The sequence below is a fragment of the Cryptomeria japonica genome, chromosome 4 (genome assembly GCF_030272615.1).
Source record: "Cryptomeria japonica chromosome 4, Sugi_1.0, whole genome shotgun sequence".
In the NCBI taxonomy this organism is placed as follows: Eukaryota; Viridiplantae; Streptophyta; class Pinopsida; order Cupressales; family Cupressaceae; genus Cryptomeria; species Cryptomeria japonica.
The window spans coordinates 85,780,322-85,801,807 of NC_081408.1; the positions used below are offsets into that span (position 1 = coordinate 85,780,322).

Sequence of the window (21,486 nt, forward strand, 5' to 3'; positions counted from 1 at the left end):
TCTTCCAATACATCATTTAATCAAAAACCCTAATTAGGTCCTATTTTGAACTTGGGGGCTTGATTTTGGGGGTCAAAACATCTCGAAATCAGCTGTAACTTCGGGATTCTCTCTAAAATCATCATATCCAACGGCCCTGAAAATTTGGTGAAAAGTTGTCGGGACCATGGCGCCCGGCGTGCACATGGTCCCGAACATTTTTCCCCAAATTTTTGGAGCGCGATCCAATCATAAAATAAAGCTTAACCCCAAGAAATTGGCGGGATATTCAATCTCTAGGTCGGCCAAAAGTCGAAATTAAGACCTAGGGTTTCATATATAAGAACTCTCTTTCTTCATTTGAAAGGATCCGATTTTTGGCTTTGGGGGACCTTCTATGCAGCGAAAGAGCAGATCTTTGAAGACTTCAATAACATTCAACATCCTTCTATCAAGCATTTATCAATTTCATTCATTTAGGGCTTGGGAGACATTGAAGAACAATAGGAGATTACCGACTGAAGATTGGCTTGTACTCCTCCCTTAAGGGTTAGGTATGATTTCATGTTGTTTTCATGTCTTTGCATAAGCTTCAATATATCCTTTATTCATGCTTTAGATCACTTTGCATCTTGATTTAGAGCATTTACATTATCATTTACAAGCAATTAGGGTTTACTTTCTAGGTTGCTCTAGTTTGCTTTCTTGCATTTAGGGACCTTGCACACACACTAGGTCTGCACACACAATACATTTTACAATACAACTTGGCTATTCGTGGAGGTGGAAATCACCGAAGCGGGGGTTTGACTAAGGCAAAACCCTATATAGCCGCCCATACCCTTTTCAGATATAAGTGCAGGTTTCAGGACTCGGACGACGCCGCAGGTGATAGATCCGGGAAAAGCAGGTCAAGATAGCACTCCAAACCAAATTGCAGAGCAAAAGACCAGGATAGGGGCATGGGGCGCCCTGGTCCTGCCAGGATAGGGGCGTTGGGCGCCCTGGTCCTTCTGACAGCAGTTTTCAGCATTTTTGACAACTTTGCAAAACAACAGTTTCCGGAGCAGTTTCAGGGGCAGAATCAGGACAGTGGCGCCCGCGCCCCCATCCCGAACATTTTCAGTCAGATTTTAACTCCGGGTACGCATTTGCATTCTTGTCTTATCCTTGTATTTACAGCTTTCCATTATTTAAGTTCAATTCTGCAATCTTGTCATTAGTTCATACTTGCATTTTGGGGTTAGGAATTGAACTTGCATCATTTTATCTTTCAATTACAACAAAGGAATAGAAATCCTAATAGGTGGCCCGTGGCTCTCTCTTTCACAAGAAGAAGTAGCCAATTGTGTGATACCTCTAGGCTCTTTCGTATTCCACAAATGTGTGATTGAAGGTGAGATTAGGGCATGTTTGCTTAGTGTCACTTTTTCCCCCACACATTTTGGTGAACCCGACGTGAATCTATCATTGCTTCCTCTTGCATTGCATTTGTTAGATCTAGATCTAGATTTAGTGTGTTTTCATTTCATTTTCATTAAAAAGAAAAAAAAGAAAAAAAAAAGTGTGTTTCTTTGCATTGTGTGTTTAAAATTTTATGCAATTTCAAAATGTCAGATTTTTATTTGCAAGATGTTCATATTTGTGATGATTATGAGTTAGATGAAGCTTTAGATGAATTTTTGAAACCTAAATATACCAAACCTTCATTTTACCAAAAACTCATAAACATTGTTACTATGCCATTTCGTTGTGATGAGAAAGATAAGTCGAATGATTCCTCTCAAGGGTACAATCCTATCAGCTCTTCCACTAAATCTAGTAACATGGTTGTTTTCAATGATCCCCTCTATGAAGAGATATCTCCTTTTGAATCAAAAGATAAACCTTTTAATAGATATGATCATGCTTTGTTGAATGATGCCCTTGATGCCTTTGTGTCCCCTAAAAAACACTCCCTTCATGAGGATCCTTTTGTGCAAGAAGATGACATTATCCCTACATTTCCTAGTGATGGCCTTTCCTTTTCCAACAAAATTCCCACTAGAGATGATGAATTAATGGTAAATGCTTACCCTTCTCCTAAAGTTGGTCTTACCCATAAGCATCCCTTAGAGAAAGAAGATGAAATAATAAGCAATTTCCTTAATTCTCTCTCCCCTATTGAACATATTTTGAGGAAAGAGGATGAGTTTAACACATCTATTGATGCTCTCCCTCCTAAGGATGAGGAATTAATAAACAATGTTATCTCCTCTCCCGAAATTGACAACACTTCAAACATTCCTTTCAACAACCTCACTATTTGGGATGAACCATTAGAAGAAGGTATAGATTATTCTCTACCCCTAGTCAAAGGGGATGAAATCAAGATTGGAAACTCCCTTGATAGTTTCTCTCCTTCCTTGAAACTCAATTATTCTCCCTCTAAAAATAAAGCATCTCCCTCTCCTCAACTTGGTTCTACTCATAAGGAAACCCTAGTTTAAAGCAAGATGGTTAACATTTCTTTCAAAGATCTCCCTCTCAAAAGTGAGACTTTAGAGAGTAGTATTGATCCTTCTCCTAGAGAGTTTATTCCCCATGTAGATCCTGTGATGATAAAGGATGATATGACCTTTCCTAGTATTACTCTTCCTACTAGAACATCAATGCCTATCCCTTGTCTCTCTCCTAAAATTGATTTGATCCGTGATAAGATTTTAGTGCAAGAGAAGACTATCAATAATTCTTCCAACACTTTTGTTCATTCCTCTAAACCATCCTCAATCAATTTGATACATGTGAATGAGACACCTAACAAACCTCTCTTCACTGTCCAAGGTGCTTGTCCTTCTCAAAATTCTCAACCTTTAAATAAGCCTATCTTAGTGGTTCAAGGTGGTTATGCTAATGATTCTTTTTGCACTCCTAAGAAACCTGTTATTACTGTGCAAGGAGGTTATTCCTCTAAGAGCCCTTATGAGTATGCTAAGCAATTGACTAGAGAGAGTTATCATGCGGTTGCCCATACTTATAATACTAGAAACAATAGGCAACCTAATCCTTCTCTAGTTATCCCAACTTCACTTCCTCCTTCCCAACCTATTCTTCCTCAAGCTCCACGTATTTCACAAGTTCTTGGTAAGGAATATGATCTCATAGAACAACTTAAAGCTACCCCTGCTAAGATATCCCTTTGGGATTTGATCCAAACTTCTTCCGCTCATCATGGAATGTTACAAGATGCCTTGAAAGATTTGAATGTTCCTCCACCTAATACATCTAGTAATATAGTGTCTTTGGTTAACTCTGTGATGAATCCTAAAGCTCAAATTGTGTTTACCCAAGATGAGTTGCCTACTAGTGAAATTCAACAACAATATGATCCCTTGATGATTGTGGTTATCATAAATGACACTGCTATAAGACGAACACTGGTAGATAATGGCTCTTGCCTTAATGTGTGTAGCATTAATTTATTGCATAAGATGAATGTGGATACATCCCTTATTGAGCCTGACTCTCATCCCATTCGAGGCTTTGATAATGTGGCTAAGTCTTCATTAGGTATTATCACCTTACCCATCACAGTGGGACCCATTACTTTGCCTACTCCTATCCATGTTATGTGAGGAAATCTAACATACAACTTGTTATTAGGGAGACCTTGGATTCACGGTATGCAAGTTGTCCCCTCTACATTGCATAGACAAGTTAAATTCATTTATAAAAATAAGACATATACCTTGATAGGTGATACTAATTTTCAAGCTTGTTTGCAAACATCTAAGCCTTCCTCTTCTAGTAATGACTCTTTGAACAAGATACCTATGGATGAATCCTTACCCTCTAATAATCAAAATTCTTTGGATGAGTCTGAAGCTCCTGAAGAAGATCCTTCTCGACTTGAATATACGCATAAAAAGGCTTTTGATCCTAAGAAGGTTCTCGCAGAAGACGATTGGGGATCTCTTGACTTTAATCCCACCTTTGTAGGTGAGTATAGGGTTCCTCCTAGAGAGTTTAAAGTTAAAAAGAGGGAAGAAACTAAAAATCAATCAATCTTACTTGAACCTATGAGCAATAATTTTGTGGCCGCTTCTCAAACTTCTTCTCCTCACACCTCTGATTATGAAGAGTTTGATTCTTTGTCTTATGAAAAACCACCTTCTTTTCCTGAAATGGCTGATCGTTATGGTCGTGGCTTTCGCATTTTTGCTAAGCATGGGTATCGTGGAAATGGTTGTGGCGCTCATGAATAAGGGATAAAAGTTCCTCTAGAGACTAATTTTCACAATTATGCCTTTGGACTTGGCTATAATCCCTGCAAACGTACCAAAGCATCTAAAAGACCATCTCTCAATGTGAATGCTATATTTAGTAGTGATGATGATCTCACTTCAACTAAATCATCTTCTACTTCTATCAACTCTCATTCCCCTCATAAGGAAATCTTGGCAATGAACAAATCTCTTTATGAATCCCCTCAAATTTCTAAATCCACTTATGAATCTTTATCTCCTAGTCATCATAAAGTCCTTTCCTCTAGGGATAAGGCTCTAATAAATTACACTCATCCCTCTTCTAAGATTTCATGTGACTTTTCTTCTTCAATTTTTATCATTTTATACATGTTTTTGATCTCACTTATAGTTGAGCATTTAGCATGTCATATTCAAATACCTCATTTAGTCTATCATGTCTTTAAATAACATTAATGGCTATTATGTTGCTCATCATTATGTGACATTGGTAGCTCATTTACTGGGGGCTCATTGTCATTCATGATGGTACAATCTCAAGTGCAATCATATTTTTGAAGCAACATAATAGCCTAATTTTTCTATGTTATCTCTTGTTCCTATGGGGTAATAGTGTGGAAATATTGATCATCTTTTCTTTAGAATCCTCTTTTCCTAGATATGGGAGAAGATGTGTATTCTCTTTCTTACCTTACCCACTTCTTGTAAGGAGCATTTTTACATACACTAATGTCTTGCTTGCATGAACTCATGTGAGTATGTAGTACATTTTGCTTATGTTTAAATCCCTCCCTAGAAGATTGTGTAAGTCCTTCTCATTGTCCTTATCCTTGGGAGGCAATGATCTTTCCTTATTTTTATCTAAGGATCCACTTTTTCCTATTTTGTGGATGGTGTGGACTTTATTACTTGATGTTATGCCTTGTAGGCATTTGTTGTTGTTTGTTCAAGGGTTCTCTCTTACAAGAGGTGTAAGTCCTTGACTACAACCTCTTTTGCACTTGGTAAAATACATCCATAGCGAATTCACTCTCCTAATTGGGTTAAAAAGAGCGTCATCCTTCATTAAGAATCACTTTCACCTCGCAAAAGAAGGAAGTATTGCATTCTTATTCTCTTCTTTGTCTTATTCTAGAAGATGTTATATTTGTCTAAGACAATTTCTCTCAGGGATAGGTGTCTTTTGTACAAATATCTCTTCTCCTCTAAGGATCTCCTTTACACATACTACAAGATATCCCTTTTCAACTATCTTATCCTTGCTTAAGGAGTGCAGAACTCTCTTGCTTGGATCTATGACATTGTTGCATTTTTGGGGTATCTTCTTGTGTGATGAAGGTAGGTATCCTTGTTCTACTTTTCTTATGACATAAACATTACACTTTTTGAGCAATGGGTCATTCTTGGAACCAGAGCACAGACTCTTAGAGTGAGATGTCTCTATTTTTCTTTTATGCAAGGTGATTATTCTCGGAACCAGAGCACAAACTCTTAGAGCGAGATTTCATGCTTTTGTACTATACTTATACAGGTTGTAGCATACTCGGGCATAGACTCCTATGAGGTGCTTCTAACCTCCCTTACACACACATGCATGAGGTTGAGTGGAACTAGCGGCATAAGGCTAGACTTTCTCACTCTCCTCCCTTACACGGATCACCTAGACAGACTCTAGGGGCTAGTTTTCCATGTCCTTTTTCCCATGGATCACCTAGACAAGATCTAGGGGCAAGAAGTCCATGTTTTTCTCTCTCATTATTCTTCTCATGGATCACCAATGTGTGTATTCATGCTTTTTCCTTTCTTTTCTTCTCTTTGCATTTTGTTTCTATTTACATCCTTCATCTTGTGTTAGAGAGCTCTCAAATCTTCACACTCTTTGTTGTGTTGGAATTGAGGTTTAGTCCTCTTTCTTACCAAATGATTCTCCATTAGTTTTTTGATCTCATATCAAATCTTCTTGTGAGCATTTGTCATCAATATTCTTTAACAATTCGAAGTGGTAAACATGATACCCTGTTTCAACTCACTAAAATTAGCAAGCCGAAACAGGGGGGGCATATAGCTACCCTCGAATTTTCATCACCTTCCTTAGTAAGCATTAGGTGATTTTGTGATCTAACGTGTGTTTTGTAGGTTGTGGTTCCTAACTGTGTACTGCAGATACCGTTGGGGGCTTCGTTCGATAGACTTATGGATATATCCTTTTTCAAATAATGTTTACTTTTCTGTACTTTAGCTTGCATATGCACGTAGTGTTCATATGACCGCTAAAGTGGGGGCTAAATGTAGCGTCGTAAATTGTACGCACTTGCTAGGGTGGTACAATTTCACACCTAGTTTAGCACCCGCCTTGGCGCATTTTGCATTTTGCATTGCATTTCCCCTTTAGCACTTAATTAATCAAATTAATTAGGTCTAAGGTCCTATTTCATCATCTTCCACATCATAAAGTTGGGCCCTTTCATTAAAGTGTGCCCCTTTCATTTTATTCTTCCAATACATCATTTAATCAAAAACCCTAATTAGGTCCTATTTTGAACTTGGGGGCTTGATTTCGGGGGTCAAAACATCTCGAAATCAGCTGTAACTTCGGGATTCTCTCTAAAATCATCATATCCGACGGCCCTGAAAATTTGGTGAAAAGTTGTCGGGACCATGGCGCCCGACGTGCACATGGTCCCGAACATTTTTCCCCAAATTTTAGGAGCGCGATCCAATCATAAAATAAAGCTTAACCCCAAGAAATTGGCGGGATATTCAATCTCTAGGTCGGCCAAAAGTCGAAATTAAGACCTAGGGTTTCATATATAAGAACTCTCTTTCTTCATTTGAAAGGATCCGATTTTTGGCTTTGAGGGACCTTCTATGCAGCGAAAGAGCAGATCTTTGAAGACTTCAATAACATTCAACATCCTTCTATCAAGCATTTATCAATTTCATTCATTTAGGGCTTGGGAGACATTGAAGAACAATAGGAGATTACTGACTGAAGATTGGCTTGTACTCCTCCCTTAAGGGTTGGGTATGATTTCATGTTGTTTTCATGTCTTTGCATAAGCTTCAATATATCCTTTATTCATGTTTTAGATCACTTTGCATCTTGATTTAGAGCATTTACATTATCATTTACAAGCAATTAGGGTTTACTTTCTAGGTTGCTCTAGTTTGCTTTCTTGCATTTAAGGACCTTGCACACACACTAGGTCTGCACACACAATACATTTTACAATACAACTTGGCTATTCGTGGAGGTGGAAATCACCGAAGCAGGGGTTTGACTAAGGCAAAACCCTATATAGCCGCCCATACCCTTTTCAGATATAAGTGCAGGTTTCGGGACTCGGACGACGCCGCAGGTGATAGATCCGGGAAAAGCAGGTCAAGATAGCACTCCACACCAAATTGCAGAGCAAAAGACCAGGACAGGGACGTGGGGCGCCCTGGTCCTGCCAGGACAGGGGCGCTGGGCGCCCTGGTCCCTGGGACAGGGGCGCTGGGCACCCTGGTCCTTCTGACAGCAGTTTTCAGCATTTTTGACAACTTTGCAAAACAACAGTTTCCGGAGCAGTTTCAGGGGCAGAATCAAGACAGTGGCGCCCGCACCCCCGTCCCGAACATTTTCAGTCAGATTTTAACTCTGGGTACGCATTTGCATTCTTGTCTTATCCTTGTATTTATAGCTTTCCATTGTTTAAGTTCAATTCTGCAATCTTGTCATTAGTTCATACTTGCATTTTGGGGTTAGGAATTGAACTTGCATCATTTTATCTTTCAATTACAACAAAGGAATAGAAATCCTAATAGGTAGCCCGTGGCTCTCTCTTTCACAAGAAGAAGTAGCCAATTGTGTGATACCTCTAGGCTCTTTCGTATTCCACAAATGTGTGATTGAAGGTGAGATTAGGGCATGTTTGCTTAGTGTCACTTTTCCCCCCACACATTTTGGTGAACCTGACGTTATTATATCTTGATTATATCTTGATACTCACCCTTGACCTTATTATGAATGGCTTCGCAATTGATGGTGCAGATACACTTGAAGAAAGTTAGCAGATTGTGTCATACCAAGCCTATTGTCATAGTGAATGGACAATTCCAAGGGCCCACTATTTATGCTAGGGAGGGTGATAAAATGCTCATAAAATTCACCAATCATGTCAAATAGAATCTCGCCATCCACTAGTATGGTCTGGTATTACTATTATTGATTTAGAATTACATAAACTTTGTAATCCACTGATATGGTCTGGTATTACTATTATTGATTTAGAATTATAGAAACTTTGTAATGGGTTTGAATTATGGTTGAAATTGTCATTGCACACATGGTATAAGACAATTGTGTACAGGATGGACTGATGGACCTGCTTATATCACCAAATGCCGAATTCAAACTAGGTAGTCTTATACTTACAACTTCGCCATCACTGGGCAACGGGGGACACTCTTCTGGCATGCTTGTATTCTATGGTGAGAGCAACAGTCTATGGAGCCCTTGTTATTTTACCCAAACTAAATGTGCCTTATCCATTCCCCAAACCCCATAAGGAAATCGCATCGATTCTAGGTCAGTGAAAGGATTGAATTTTTTCTGATATGATTTCATGATGAGTCATGGCATATAACACTAGACTGAGTTATGGTTTCTTGTGGATGCAGGGGATTGGTGGAATGCAGATGTGGAAACTGTTATAAATGCAGCACTTAAGTCAGAATGAGCACCCAATGTGTCTGATAAGTCAGGAGGAGCATCCAATGTGTCTGATACTCACACCATTAATGGAAAACCAGGTACACTGGACACCTTTACATGTCCTATCAAAGGTAAAGCAACTAATTAGTCACAAGGAAAGTTCTTTTTATCAAACAACATATTCTAAATTTTAATTTGTTTAAATAGATTATGTGAATCACACTAACAGAATCTACTCATTAGAGTGATTTCAGATTAATGTGTGGATTAGTATGATTTTAGATGAGCCACCTAAATTATAGTTATGAGTGGTTCTTATTAGTGTGATTTCAAATGAACCACTTAAATAAATCAAAACTTAAGAATGTATATTTAAACCTCCCATATTTTATTCACAATGTTAATGAGATTTGTTCTTAGAATGTATCACACAAACAATATTGACAGTATTAAATATTTAGTGGAAGAATAAAATAACTACAAATCCTAATATGATTCACAATTCTTGCTAAATAGTGTGTGTTATGAATGATGAAATCTTATAACAAAAGATCGCAATCTCCCTTGTATTGTAGTTACTTTTGTGCTTCCAGTTGAGCAGGGCGAGACATACTTACTGAGAATAATCAACGTTGCACTGAATGATAAACTCTTCTTCGATGTGGCAAGTCACCACCTCAAAGTAGTAGAGGTGGATGCAGTGTACACCAAGCCATTTGACACCAAATCTGTGGTGAATGCTCCGGGACAAACAACAAATGTTTTACTCCATGCAAACAAAAACTCTAGTAGGCATTTCATGGTTGGTCACCCTTTCATGGATGCCCCTATTCCTGTAGACAACATAACTATCACTGCAATCTTGCAATATATCAATGCACCCAAATCATCTTTTTCCCCAACATGATTTTCATGCCTCAAGTCCCCTCTCCAAATGATACTGTGTTTGCCACCAACTTTGGCAATTCAATCTGTTGTTCACAGTGGGGCTTGCATCAGAATCCTAAACTATTTATATAATCTTTTAGTCAAAATAAGAAGTTCACATCATAACAATAAACTATTTATCATAAATTTATATGATAATCTAAAGTCATTTTGTGTTATGATGTGAATTTCTAAAGTCATTTTGTGTTATGATGTGAATTTCTTATTTTGACTAAAAGAATTTATTGTGACAAAATTTGAATTAGTTTTTATAGTTAGTTGATAAATTTTTATAAGTGGGACAATCATCTTATCATATTTTGTAGCTTTGACAAACTCATGAGACTCTCAAACAAGAATTGAAATCTACTCTGGTTTTTTAATAACATGAACCCACATACTATTTATGTCTATTTTTTTAATATTTTTGAGAAAAAAAAATTAGAAAACCAAAAATTTGTATGTTGTTTTCCAAACAATATATCATTTCTAATATATTGATTAACTCTTATTTTTAATCTTACACACATCATAAAGAAATTCATTATTAAATGTATCCAAAACCTAAAAGGAAATAAGGTGAATGAAAACAAATCCTAAACTAATTTAGAGGGTGAGTAATGTCCAAATTTTAGATCCTTACAATTACAGAGATAGAGAAAAACATATAAAGCATAAATAGAATTATACTACAACATAAGTATACATGGAGAAAACCTCTTTTGAGGGAAAAGATCATCACTTTAAACAATTGTATTATGAACAACAAATGTTACAACATAAACCCAAGGAATATTCCCAACATAAATATCACTAACATACAACTCTAGAATAATTCCAATAGCATAACAATATTTGCAAATCAATTGTCAAAACCTCCATCTCAAACATCCAATAAATAGGAGAGACAATACATGACACCAAAAAATAGTAATTACTAAACCATGAGTTGAACCTGACTAAAAGTGGCACTCAAATCCATGGTTAAAAATCCAACAATGAGTCCATAGATTAAAAGGAACATATTCCTTCCATTTGTCATTAGGTTGTCATAATCATCTCATGAACTTGGCCATTCTAGTTTGGCTCCATTATCTCCATCCAAATATGCCTTATAATGTGCTATAGCATGCATCATACAAAGTACTCAACATTTGTAACTGTCTCTTATAGCTCTTTTCAGTGTATCAAATATTTCTTACATTTTCAATGCTATAAGATGCCCAACTTTTGATTGAGAAGGCAATTGGGGCTTGTATTTTTTCTTTTTTTAACTGTGGATTTTGAAAACATGTACCCAAGAAAATTTGAACGCTCTTTAGTTCAATAAGTAAAGATTAATTTTTCTCTGTTTAGCATTTTTTTGACCATCTCCTTGTAATTTTGAACTTTGTTTAGTACAAAACAAAATAGTGAATGATTAATTTTGGCTAGTAAAAGAAGGATAAATATTTATCACTTTTAGTGTGAATGAGGCCTAAAACCAATATTGATTCTTTGACAATTGAACTAGACGATGTTTAAGTAGAGTAGAAATCATAGAGAACATACATACTAGAAGCCCCTTCATAAGACTCCAACCTAAAACAATAAATTACTACCACTGTCATTCTACCATCACAACCACTACCTTAAAAGATTGTGTTCCTTTTATTTAGGAAAAGTGACAAAATGTTGCCAATATGACAGTAAATAATTGTGAATGTCAATGAATTTATCTTAAAGTATTGTAATAGATCAATTTGTACTAAAACAAGTTACTTACATTTAAGGATTCTTTCATGCACTATTTTCAAATTAATATTATATTTGAGCATTTAAAAAGCAAAACTATTCTCGAAAGGTGTGACAGACACAGCTACTCTTGTCTTTTTGTTCAGCTTGGTTCAATGTAGGTGTTAAAACAACATTGTTTAGGCAAAATCAATTTGATATTATAGAATTTTGTTATTTTATTTTGTATCTTGTAATTTTTTTACAGTTGTTCTCTTACATTTTGATGATGGATTAGAGTGTGACAAAAAATATTGATGTAAAAAAATTTATACAATTGAATTCAAAAATCAATTAAACTCGTATATATAAACAGTTAAAAGCTTTATATTGATAGTTCTGATACTTAATGTAAGTACAGTCCAACAAGATGAGAAGGGGGGGGTGTGAATCATACAAGCTTAATCTTCCATAAAAACATTAGATTCAACCTCGGTAACATATACTTCAGTAATATAACCAAAATTGTTAAACATGCAAACTCAAAAGCATATAAACATCATAAACCTCATAACACCAGATTTAACGTGGAAACCCAAATAGGGAAAAACCACTATGGGATTTCGGACCCACTAAGAAATATACTCTTCTAGAGTATGCTCAGTTAAAAGCAAATCCTGTTAAAGATTACAAGCACATTGCTAGATGTGACCTGGTTAAGGGATTTCCCTCAGATCTGTTAGGATCTTCACCTTGTTAGAAGTGACCTTGTTAAAGGATTTCAAACACTCAATCAGAATGTCACCTTGCTAGAGGGTTTTACAAATAAGACTATTAAGTCCACTCGGTTAAGAGATTTTCTGTCACTTTTACAAAATAACAGTAATAAAAATCTATTTGCAGCTTCACATCTAAAATGCTAAAGCAGATTCTTATTTGTTCAATACAATCTGGACATAGAACTAATCTTGTCCATCTGCTGGGCTTCTATACTTTGTTATTCAAACAGGTCTTCAAGCTTCTGTGCTCGGTAATCACTATGTAGCATTCCTGTGCATACATTTGTCCGCATACATTGTTTATCAATAGTTCCCTATTTATAAACAATTAGCTAACCGCTTAATCTCCTTGATCACATTTCTCATGATCAATCATAGCCATCAGATCTTCAAACTTTGAACAGGTTCAATGTATCCTTCGATCTGAAAACATTTTACCCTGCCTTGGAACTTGCATACATTTCTTGGAACTTGTGCTAGGGTATTGCGGTTCAATCTGAGCTGTAGATCTTCATGCTGATTTTCCTTTGCCATAGATTTAATAACAAACTTCATGCACGACATACCAATCATTTAATCAGTTCCAACTCATCAACTTCCTTCATTAAATAACGCATGTAACCATTTAATGTATTCTGTAATAGCTCGGTTACAACTCGGTAACAACTCGATAAATACTAAACTTCACTCGGTAGACATTCTGCCTTCATTAACCGATAGCAATAACCTTAGGGTTTACCGACTAGGTTCCTTAGGGTTTACCGACTAGGTTCTTTGCTCGGTAACATAGTATAGTATTAATCCTTACAATTTACAACATATGTATGAGTCAAAACAATCTAAACATCATGATCTCATCATTGTCTGACTCGGTAATAGTTGCCCATTGAATATCTTATTCATCCCCTCATTCATCATATTCTTTCTATGTCTTTTATTGACATCTTTATACTCTTCAAATCATACTTCTCAAGATATGGCAACATCATATTGAATTAGAAAATCAATTTCTTGACATCAATGACAAAATAATAATATCAAGACAATAAACATCCTTAATCAATTATATCCATAATCATCAACAACCTTCTCAATATCCTTATTGAAATGCCAACAATCTCCCATTGTCTGTTATAATGTCAAATGCTAACAATCTCCCCCTTTGGCATTGATGGCAAAACCCATTGATTTGACCTTAAAAGGATTTGGATTGTTGTGATTCTGAAATGCTGAAATGCTCTCTTGCTGTCAACAGATTTTCTCCCCCATACATTAGACTTCTCCTATTTTCTTCAGTCTTTTCAATCAGTCTTCTCTCCCTTATATTAGTCTTCTCCCCCTTTGACAACAATGCCAAAAAGTAAAGAACTAAAACATAATTTCTTCCTATATGAAGTGATTTCCTGTTGTTGTGTATCAACTGAGTCTTAGTCAGAGCATTTTGTCTTCAATTCTTGTTCCCTGTATTGTTTCCTGTATTATTTCCTGTACACCTTTAGAAAACATCCTAAAGTGTGTAAATCAGCATCAACTCTAAAAAGATATTCAATAGAGTTATTGAATTGATGCTTTCATCGAACTCAGTCAGTGAGTAGAAGATAGGGGTAGGACCCCTAACTTACTTCTGAGATATTCAAAAGTGTCCCTTGGTAGTGGCTTGGTAAAGATATCTGCTATTTGTTCCTTTGTGCTAACATACTCCAACACCACTTTCTTCTCTTGAGCTTCTTCTCTAAGATAATGATATTTGATAGAGATGTGCTTTGTCTTAGAGTGCATAACAGGATTCTTTGAAATGTTAATGGCACTAGTATTGTCACAGAATATAGTTACTAGCTTGGTAACTTTCTCATTTATTCCTTCCAACAATTGTTTGATCCATGCAATGTTGGTTCAATTCAATGTTGCAGCAATGTATTCAGCTTCTGCTGTTGACTGTGAAACACATCCTTGTTTCTTGCTAAGCTAACTCACTAGTCTTTCTCCTAAAAAGAAAGCTCCTCCACTTGTGCTTTTCCTGTCATCAATGTTGCCTGCCCAATCAACATCAATATAAACTTTTAAATCAAAATCATTTCCTTTCTGATATACTAAGCCATAATCCTTTGTGCCTTTCAAGTATCTAAAAATTCTTTTGATTATTGTCATGTGTGTTTCCTTAGGATTTGCAGAGAATCTTGCAACTATACCTACTGCATGTGCTATGTCTGGTCTGTTGTGAACAACATATTGTAGCTTTCCAATCATAGATCAGTAAAGTGTCTCATCAACAGATGTAGATTCATTATTCTTTGATAATTTATAGTTGGTAGTCATAGGAGTACTTACTGGTTTTGAATCCTCCATTCCAAATTTCTTCAGGATTTCCTTTATGTACTTGGATTGAGTAATGAAAATCTCATTTTTCATTTGCAGTATCTGTAAACCTATAAAATACTTTATCTCACCGATTAATGACATCTCAAATTCTTTGCTCATTTCATTTCCAAAGTTCTTACACAAAGAGTCATTTCCACAAAATATAATATCATCAACAAATATGGCTGAGATCAGTATTCCATTTTCATCATTCATCATGTATATATTGCTATTATCACTTGTCCTTATAAAACCAATCTTAATCAAATAAGAGTGCAATCTTTCATACCATGCTCTAGGTGCTTGTTTCAGACCATATAATGCTTTATTCAATTTACATACCTGATCTTTATTATTGTCTTCAACAAATCCTTCAGGTTGTTCAATAAAAACTTCTTCTTCTAATATTCCATTCAAAAATGCAGATTTGACATCCATTTGATATACCTTGAAGTTTTTGAAAGCAGCATATGCCAACAATGTTCTTACTCCTTCAAGTCTAGCCACAGGTGCAAAAGTTTCACCATAACCAATTCCTTCTTCTTGAGCATAAACTTTGCAAACTTGTCTTGCTTTATTTTGAATGACCTCTCCTTTTTCATTTAGCTTGTTTCTGAAAATTAATTTAATTGAAACATTTTATTAATTTATTCTTTTGGATAAATGTAATTTCTTCACATTCAGATTGAATAGCAAAAGAAAATTCCGTTGCCGGGACTTGAACCTGGGTCTCTCGGGTGAGAGTCGAGTATCCTAACCAACTAGACTACAACGGATTGTCGTCTTTGCACCGCTTCTGTTTATTCAACTTGAAACTTTTCTTAGACTAGTTTAAGATCCAATGCAATTTGAGGTTGCACCAACAGTTATATTTGCTTCTGACGTTTCCATTTTGTTTTCTTAGTGTTACCCAACAATCTCTTGTCTGATATTTCATTAAGATTTACAACTGTGGCTGACTTTATGTTGTGTATAAAGGACCAAGGAATCAAAGTTAGTGAGTACAGAGAGTAACAGATAAAGAAAAGAAAGAGAAGCTTGAGAAACAATAGGGAAAGCAGTGATATCAGTGCTGCCAACAGCGATAGTCTTCCTTATGATTCTTTCTATTTCAATGATATCTCTCTCCCCCTCTATATCTCCTTATATATCTCTATTTTTCACTCAATCTCACCATCTATATCTCTCTATATCTCCTTATTCCTCAGTATCTCTCTATCTATTTCTCTCTATTTGTCTCTATCTTTATCACCCCCTCTACCTCTCTCTATCTCTGGATATCTATTTGTCTCCCTCTTCTTCTATTTCTTGTTCCATCTCTCCATCTATTTGTATCTCATTATTTCTCCATCTCTCTCTACCCTTATATTTCTCCCTCTCTCTACCTCTCTTTATATATCACTTTTTATTTATATCTCTATCTTTCTATCTCTCCCTCTCTATATATATTTATCTCTTCTAGCTCTACATATCCCTTTCTCCTCCCTCTCTTTACCTCCCCCTCTCCTTCTCTCCATCCCCCTCTCCTTTTCTCCATCCCCCTCTCCATCTCAATTTATCTCTCTCTCTCTCTCTCCCTCTCTTTCTAGACCTATCTCCACCTCTCTTCCTATTGCAAACATAACACGAGTTTGCTGATAATGGAGCCTAAATATCTTCTTGATTTAGAGGTTTTAGTTCAATTATGTTAGTATCCTTATAAGTGGATGCATAGTTGATTTAAAGATAGATAGTCCATTTTCTATGTGGCCTACCAATTAACCTTGTGTAATTTTTTATATTGAATCAAGCAATTCAGTTCTTGTATATTTTTCCAATTAACCTTGTGTAATTTTTTATATTGAATCAAGCAATTCAGTTCTTGTATATTTTTTAATCAAGCAATTCACTTCTTGTATTTGAATTTGTTTAACTGTAGAAACTTGTTTGGTACGGAAGTGCAACAATTGATATAAGGTAGTAACATAAACACAAAAAGAAAAAGAAAATTGTAGGCAATCTCCGGAAACCTCAGATGATAACAACTTCGTATCAGAGCCAGGTTTCGATCCTGGGACCTGTGGGTTATGGGCCCACCACGCTTTCGCTGCGCCACTCTGATTTGTTGAAATAAAGGATTCCCTAAACTCAACAAGTCGCCATGTCTGAGAGCACCGTTACAGTGACAAATTTAGGACGATTCGTTTAATAAAATACTAAAACGAAACCCAATTTGTCTGAGCCCAGGTTCGAACTGGGGACCTTTAGTGTGTGAGACTAACGTGATAACCAACTACACCACCCAGACGATTCCATGCGTTAAGTTAGCTATAGACTTTTTTAAAAGAATCTTTGTAACATGAATAAAATTTGAACAAACATTTACTATTGTGTTTTCTGCAACAGAAGAATAAAATGCATATTCCCATTTCAGGATTTTGTGTGCTGTTAGGCTCCAACGGCCAGGATAGTTGTTTTCTAACCTATCCTCTCACTTAAAATATTCCATATAAGTTAAATTCAAACGCGTTTGTAGTCCAACGGTTAGGATAATTGCCTTCCAAGCAATAGACCCGGGTTCGACTCCCGGCAGACGCACTTTTAGCTATTTGATTATATACAAGAAGCTGAAACACTTCTTTTGAATGAATGTCATTTCCCATAGTCAGATTGAACAGCAAAAAGGTTTTCCATTGCCGGAACTTGAACCCGCGTCTCTCGGGTGAGAGCCGAGTATCCTAAACAACTAGACTACAACGGATTGCCTACTCAGTTCTGCTCCTGTTGATTCGATTCCAAACTTTTCTTTGACCTGTTTAAGATCCGGTGCAATTTGAGGTCGCACAAAACAGTTATATTTGCTTCTGACGTTTCCGTTTTGTTTTCTTATTGTTACCCAACAAACTCTTGTCTGATATTTCATTAAGATTTACGTCTGTGGCTAGCGAGTACAGAAAGTAACAGAGAAAAAGAAGCTTCAGAAACAATGGGGAAAGCAGTGATATCAGTACTGCCAACAGCAATAGTATTTCTTATGATTCTTTCTATTTCAGTTTGGATGGTAGAGAGGGAAAAACCAGGCATTGTAAATTTGATGTTAGTTTTGTTGAGTTATGTCTGGTTTACAGTACTTTTGGCTTTAAGGTTATTACAATGTGAATCTATTTGGGTATAGATTCAATTTTGTCAGTACTATATGTTAGAGTTTTAATCTTGTGGATCAGTATATTCATATTGTATAGTTTATATTGGGCAAGTTTAAATAGCATACCTGTAATTTTGTTTTGTGGAGGTGGTTCATCTGAAATCACGTAAGTTTTTCTAATAGGGTCTATCTATTAGTATGATTTTTTATGAGCCACCTAAACAAGTCAAAACTTAAAGTATGTTATTAAAGCTACAATATTTAGATTTGCTTGTACAAATACATAACCTTTTAAACAAGGATTATATCTTGATACTCACCCTTGATCTTACTATGAATGACTTCACAATTGATAGTGCAGATACAATTGAAGAAAGTTAGCAGAATGTGTCATACCAAGCCTATTGTCACAGTGAATGTGCAGTTTCCAGGGCCAAATATTAATGCTAGAGAGGGTGATACATTGCTCACCAAATGCACCAATCGTGTCAAATACAATCTCTCCATTCACTGTTATGGTCTGGTATTACTATTATTCATTTAGAATTATAAATGAATAATAGAAACTTTGTAATGGGTTTGAATTATGGTTGAAATTGTCATTGCAGGCATGGTATCCGTATAACATAGTTGTGTACAGGATGGGCTGATGGACCTGCTTATATCACCAAATGCCCAATTCAAACTAGGTAGTCTTATACTTACAACTTCACCATCACTGGGCAACGGGGGACACTCTTCTGGCATGCTCATATTCTATGGTGAGAGCAATTCAGTCTATGGAGCCCTTGTTATTTTACCCAAACTAAATGTGCCTTATCCATTTTCAAAACCCCATAAGGAAATCACGTTGATTCTAGGTCAGTGAAAGGTTTGAATTATATTTGATATGATTTCATGATTAAGTCATGGCATATAACACTAGTACTAAGTTATTTGAGTAGTGGAATGCAAACGTGGAAGCTGTTATAAATGCAACACTTAAGTCAGGAGGAGCACCCAATGTATCTGATACTAACACCATTAATGGAAAACCAAGTCCATTAGGCACATGAGACTTTTCCATTTCAGGGTTTGATTTAAATAATACATTTAAGTTTTGATCTATTTAGATGGTTCATACGAATCATGCTAGCGTATAACCCATTTCTTATTCTGATACGGAGTCACAATAATGTGCAAGCCTTAATAATATAACTTTAAATGAACCACCTAAACAAATAGAAGCTTAAAATATGCTACTTAAGCTTCCCTAATGAGATTTCCTCTCACACTTACCATACAAGGAATATTGACAATGTTTAGTAGTATAAAGAATTACAAATCCTGAGCATTCTTACAATTCTTGCTCAATAGTGTGTGTTATGAATGATGAAATCTTATAACAAAAGATTGCAATCTCCCCTATGTTGCAGATACTTTTGTGCTTCCAGTTGAGCAGAGCAAAACATACCTACTGAGAATAATCAATGTTGCACTGAATGATGAACTCTTCTTCTATGTGGCAAGTCACCAACTCAAAGTAGTAGAGGTGGATGCACTGCACACCAAGCCATTTGAGACCAAATCTGTAGCAATTGCTCCGGGACAAACCACAAACATTTTGCTCCATGCAAACAAAAACCCTAGCAGGTATTTCATGCTGCTCGCCCCTTTATGGATGCACCTATTCCTGTAGACAACAGAACCATCACTGCAATCTTACAATATATCAATGCACCCAATTCATCTTTTTCCTCCAACATGATTGTCATGCCTCAAATCCTTTCTCCAAATGATACGGCATTTGCCACCAATTTTAGTAACTCCATCAGGAGCTTAAATTCTGCCCAATACCCTGCAAAAGTCCCACAGACAGTAGACCGTAATCTGTTGTTCATAGTGGGGCTCACCTTGGATAAATGCTCTACTTTTTTTAATGACAACTGTGCATATGCTTCAATCAACAATGTAATCCTTGTCATGCCCACCATTGCCCTTCTGCAAGCACATTATAACAACATCAATGGGGTTTTCACAAAAGATTTCCCAGACAACCCTCCCACTCCTTTCAATTACACAGGCGCGCCGCCAAAGAACCTTTTCACTTCCAAAGGAACAAGACTCACACACCTCTCATACAATTCAACAATGCAGTTAATTCTTCAGGACACCAGCGTGCTGACTATAGATAACTATCCTATTCGTCTCCATGTTTTCAATTCCTTCATAGTGGGTACAGGTTTTGGAAATCTTTAATTTAGTAGACCCTCCAAAGTGTAATACAGTGGGAGTGCCAACAGGGGGGTGAACTGACATCCGGTTTATAGCTGATAACCTGGGCATGCACCATATTCTTTCATTTTCTCAATTCATCTCCTTTACATTTTTTATTTAATTGTGTTATGTGATTGTGGAATTGATATGCACACGGGTATGGTTCATGCATTGCCATCTGGAAGTACAACGTGGGGATTGAAGATGACATTCGTGGTGTTGAATGGAAAAGGACCCAATCAATCCATGTTGCCGCCTCCCAAAGATCTCCCGAAGTGCAAGCATAAACAACAGATATTAAGTTTGGGTTTGTGTAGTGATTTATTGTGTCTACCAATCAGTGCAATTAGTCCAGTCTTAAAAAATAGTGTTATTTAAGCCTAGCCCTAGAGCCATTAATCGGGAAAAAAAATGTCAAGACATTGTTTTTACAAAACAATGAGTGAGAAAAGGTTCGTGCATCATAATGGTCTTGTAATATACCACTTGGTCCAAATCATGTGGGGAATAGTGTGAAATTGCATAAAATTGAGAAATGTTTGCACATGTGTTAGGGCATGTTTTGTTCAATTCTTTGGTGTTCAGTTATTGGAATACTAAAGAAGATCTATTATTTTGATGTACAATTGACTTGTTAATGTTAATAAATTAATATTTACATTAACAAATCAATATTGTTTATGTATTCATTGTTTTGAAATTTTAATAAACTCAAAATAATTGTGGATTAAGTCTAAGTGAGTCAAGATCAAATCTGGTGCAGTAGAAAAAAATCTATGAGGTGCAATTATGATCTAAGAAAACAAAATTATTTTATTTGCTTCTCTATGGCCTTTGTTGTATGATGATGTTTTAGGACTAACATTATTTAAAAATGTCTTAAAGATCTATTGGATTGTGAGGGTCAAGTTCTTCTTAGTCAATCCCCTTAATAGATTATAGCTTTCTGGCCCTAGGTGAATATCAAGCGCAACTCTCAAACATGTATCCTAGATGCAAAGGTGTTCTAATTCCAATATAGACATGTTCAATTAAATATTTGAATTGAAATGTATTGAGACATGGACCATCTAGGACTCGAACCTAGGACCTTCTATAGGACCTTCCATACACTGTTGGAGTGCTCTGCCACTAAGCTACTAGCCCCTCTTGGACCAGTCCATCGTCAGTCTGGGTGTGGCTTATTTCCAACACCAACACCCCCCCTTAAGCCACACCTCTCGTGTGCTTGGGATTCCTAGCCTAGACCTAGCTCTGATACCATGTTGAGACATGGACTAGCTAGGACTCGAACCTAGGACCTTCCATACACTGCTGGAGTGCTCTACCACTGAGCTACTGGCCCCTCTTGGACCAGTCTATCGTCGGTCCAGGTGTGGCTTATTTCCAACACCAACAAAATGTTCCTAG

General features: G+C 36.4%; 3 non-coding genes and 1 pseudogene across 3 annotated transcripts; 2 read left to right on the top strand and 2 right to left on the bottom strand.

The window, feature by feature from the left end:
- The first annotated feature begins 8,232 nt into the window (after window positions 1-8,232).
- Window positions 8,233-20,454, top strand: LOC131055752 (laccase-11-like; annotated as a pseudogene).
- TRNAE-CUC (transfer RNA glutamic acid (anticodon CUC)) lies at window positions 15,400-15,472 on the bottom strand. The gene has a single exon. It is a non-coding gene; the product is annotated as a tRNA-Glu (tRNA).
- On the bottom strand, window positions 16,910-16,983 carry TRNAV-CAC (transfer RNA valine (anticodon CAC)). Its single transcript has one exon. It is a non-coding gene; the product is annotated as a tRNA-Val (tRNA).
- On the top strand, window positions 17,202-17,273 carry TRNAG-UCC (transfer RNA glycine (anticodon UCC)). The gene has a single exon. It is a non-coding gene; the product is annotated as a tRNA-Gly (tRNA).
- Window positions 20,455-21,486: the final 1,032 nt, after the last annotated feature.